The sequence below is a fragment of the Gigantopelta aegis genome, chromosome 15 (assembly GCF_016097555.1).
Source record: "Gigantopelta aegis isolate Gae_Host chromosome 15, Gae_host_genome, whole genome shotgun sequence".
Classification (NCBI taxonomy): domain Eukaryota; kingdom Metazoa; phylum Mollusca; class Gastropoda; order Neomphalida; family Peltospiridae; genus Gigantopelta; species Gigantopelta aegis.
The window spans coordinates 16,481,214-16,485,326 of record NC_054713.1 but is presented as its reverse complement, the minus strand read 5'-3'; the positions used below and the strand labels follow the sequence as shown (position 1 = coordinate 16,485,326).

The window sequence follows — 4,113 nt, the reverse complement described above, 5'->3', positions numbered from 1 at the left end:
TATCTCCATGTCAACTAAATTACAATTTTGACTAAATTCTCTGAATATTTGTGAACTTTGTTTATTAAAATGCATATTTGCAAGCCTATCTAAATTATTATTCATTATTTCATTATAATCTCCTGAAATAATATTAAAATCTTCAGAACATATGTATTGTTGAAAGCAATCAATTTTTTTTAATTCTTTCTGTAACACAATTAGGTGCATATATACTAAACACATTCACCTGTTTGTCATGTAAATTAATGCAAACTTTAATACACCTTCCTGTCAGTTCATCACTTAAAACAGCCCATGATGTAACATTCAATTTATAAGACTTAGAAACCAAAATAGCTACTCCCCTAGAATGACAATCATCTGCATTATTATAATAGATATCCCCATCCCACATATATTTATTGTGTTCAATAAAATTATCATCCACATTTAAAGTCTGCAAATAAGAAAAAAACATTTAGTAACTTGTTTTTATTTCTTAAACCATTGGCATTAAGTGATAGTAGAAAAAGTGAAATGATAACAAGTATTGAGGAGTAGCTTTTCTGGTTGAAGTCTGTGAACTTGACTGTTTAAAAAAGAAATGATTCTTTATTCACTAATCTCAACTTTTTTATATTTTTCATGTTTCTTTTTTGCACTTTCTATATTTGGTTTCACTTTGATTTTATTTCTTCTTCTTCCAACTTTTGTACCACTTTTGACACTTGTTTGTGAATCAACCATATCATCATTATCATCAAAATCATCATCATTATCATCAACAATTTTTATTTTGTCCATATTACTTACATTTTCTTCACTCTGAGAAAAGCAAGTATCAACAACCTGTACATGTTTTTTTGCCTGTGATATTATCTTTTTCTGTTATTTCATGGCTACAGATATTAAACCTCAACTTTTTCAGTTTGTTTATCAACCTCAATGTTTACATCCAAATCATCATCAGTGTTTTGTGTTCTTACTTCTTTATGACTTCCATCTAATTGCACATATTCACTAAGCATTTGCATGTCATCAGGAACATCTTCATCATTATGATCTGGTTCACTCCTACATACACAAGCAAACATCCACTTTCTGCAGTCCACACATCTATCTTCAATACAGTCAAACCTCATGTGACCCTTCATGTTGCATCTCTTACAGACAACATCAGGACATTCCCTGATCAAGTGATCTGGACTGTGACACAGATTACACAGCTTGACCTGGCCATCATGGATTACTCTCACATATGAGGAACCAACTGCTGACTCAAATTTTAGAGAATATGGCAGAGATTTTACTTCACCTGTAAACTTGACTCTAAAATATCTTGTTCCATCAGTTACAGTAGGTTTGTCCTTTAAAAACGTCCTGTGTATTGGAGATTGTATTTCACATCCAAAACTCTCAATCTTCTCCACAATTTCCTTGTCAGTAATATATGATGCCATATGTAACAACGACACCACTGTTGTTTCACTAACAATAGGCTTCACCTCATAGCTATGCTTTTCCACACAACATTTATCACCAATAATCTGTAAACAATCCTCATCCGACATGGTTATTTCATAAGAGTTATTTCCCCTTGGAATCACTGCATAACAGCTATGTTCACCACATACTTTTTCAATTTCATCCAAAATACTGCCAACATCAATCTTAACATTGTCTTTACCACTAATTGTAATAGTAGCCTCTTTTGTGTATTTTCTCAAATGGCTTAGCAAATTCTCATCATATCGTTTTTTCTTTTTCTCACCTTTATTCACTTGAGTCCAAAGTCCAGCATCATGATCCTCAGTAATGGCGTCCTTCTCCGCCATTATTGTCAGTATGCGACTTTGAGGCGTCTGCCTCTAAGTCACAAAAACAACTCCAACACACAGAATAACTGGTATAACACAACCAGACAATGAAATATAACTTTACGTGGAAAATATCCGTCAACACAAATACACAAACCACAAAAATCACCAAAAAAGATGAGAGCTTCAAAAACACGTCTTCTCCTTATCAAAACAAGGGAGACCACCCACACTGGTGCCTAAAACCATCGCCTTAGACCACTCGGCCACGCTACCACAAAGACGACTGTTAGCAACAGACATGCTACTAAACGGACAGTTTCTCGTTTGACATTGTTTTGGTTTGTGCAGTTATTTATTTAAACTCAACAACAGTATTAAAAAAAAAAAAAATCTGTTTTGTATAAGATGATTAATTAATCACTCTCTAGTGGTGTCGTTAAACAAAACAAACTTCTGATGATGGTGGTGGTGATTATACTACTACTACAGCTACAGCTAATGATGGTGATGATATAAATAATAATAATTGTAATACTTTAAAAAGTAATAACAATAATGACAAAAGCATAAATTGGCAGCGGTGGGATTCGAACCCACGCCTCCGTAGAGACTGGTGCCTAAAACCAGCGCCTTAGACCACTCGGCCACGCTACCACAAAGACGTCTGTTGGGAACAGACATGCTACTGGACGGACAGGACAGTTTCTCGTTTGACATTGTTTTGGTTTGTGCAGTTAATTGTTTAAACTGTGAAAAATAGTATTAAAAAAATTATCTGTTTTGTATAAGAGTTATACATATATTTTGTTGTAATGAAGAGTTTAGACAGACAACAGCTATTCGAGGTGAGTGGTCAGTAAAATAAGTCAGCTGAACTGTGGATTGGTGCCGGCACCTAGATACGAACCCATAAACCACCAGTTTTACTAACACGTCATCGAGCCCAGTTCATTTATTTGTTCTCCAGTTCCTAGCTGTCATAAGCAACACACCAAAGTTAAGTTATGAAACAATCTTGATATTGGATTACAGACGTCATGCCTATTAATGTCAAACGTTTTCATGGTAGCGTGGCCGAGCGGTCTAAGGCGCTGGTTTAAGGCACCAGTCTCCCCGGAGGCGTGGGTTCGAATCCCACCGCTGCCAAATAGTTATTTTTTTTGTATATTAGTCCCCTACCGGTCCAACCGGGGTGATTTTGTTGTGATAAGATGTGTTTCAGAGTGCTCTTGTTTTTTTCGTTTTTTTTTTATTGTTTGGAGATGTGTGTTTTGGTTTTTTCTTTTGCTGAAATGCGAGAGACTTGATCTTTTTTTGATACGGAAAGTTGTGTACTGTCAGGGTTTTTTTTAGTTTAAAAAAAAAAAAAAATCTTACTTTTGTGATATCGACTTCGGTCAACGGTGTAGAGAAGAGGCCCATTTTGGGTGCGAGGTACAAGAAGGAATGCACAGTTTTTATTGATGTATTGGGTAATCTAAAACACAACATTGATGACATTTACAAAGCTTTGGAAGATATTACTGGTGAGAATACAGTTTTGGCGATTGTTCCCAAGTATGCTAACATTCTGGATGTGACTTTTGATTGTGAAGAAAATGCAAGGTTGGTAGTCGATGGCTTTTGTTTTGATGGACATGAGTTTAACTGTAGCATGTTGTTTTCTGACACAGTGGTGGTGTCCTTTATGCATTTACCAGCACATGTAACTGATGATGACATTGTCATGAAACTAAATGAATACAAGATTGCGGTAGTATCTGACATTAAAAGGAGGAAACATGCTGGACTTCCCATTTTTGATGGAACACGTTATGTGAGGGTGAAATTTTCGAAAAATGTCAAATCGATGCCATATTCTGTGAAGTTTGATACTGCAGAAGGACCCATGTTTTTTTCGGGTAATACACAGTGGACAAACAAAAGTATGCTAGAACTGTTTATCAGATTCACATGTCATGAAGTTTTGTCCAGATATTGTGTGCAATTTTTGTAAACAAACTGGCCATATAAAGCAGTTTTGTGAAAAGTTGAAGTGCGGTGCGTGCAATAAGAGACATTCTCAATGTAGTTGTGTGGACAGAAGTAGTGATGAATGTGATTCTGATGTGGAATACACAAGTGATGGAGAGGATCATAGTTCTGATGAAGAAAATATGGACGATGAGATAACTGAAAAAGACATTTCGATCCATAAAGGAGCCCCGTCATTAAAGCATGCCAAGCCAGCTAAAAACAATGAGCCAGTTAGAGGAACAAAGACAGTTGATGGAAAGAAATCGGATTATACTAGTGTGAGGCGAGTGAGTGA

General features: G+C 35.7%; 2 non-coding genes across 2 annotated transcripts; one reads left to right on the top strand and one right to left on the bottom strand.

Annotated features, from left to right (window-relative positions):
• Positions 1 to 2,374: 2,374 nt before the first annotated feature.
• Positions 2,375 to 2,456, bottom strand: Trnal-uag. The gene has a single exon. It is a non-coding gene; the product is annotated as a tRNA-Leu (tRNA).
• Positions 2,457 to 2,866: 410 nt separating this feature from the next.
• Trnal-aag lies at positions 2,867 to 2,948 on the top strand. Its single transcript has one exon. It is a non-coding gene; the product is annotated as a tRNA-Leu (tRNA).
• Positions 2,949 to 4,113: the final 1,165 nt, after the last annotated feature.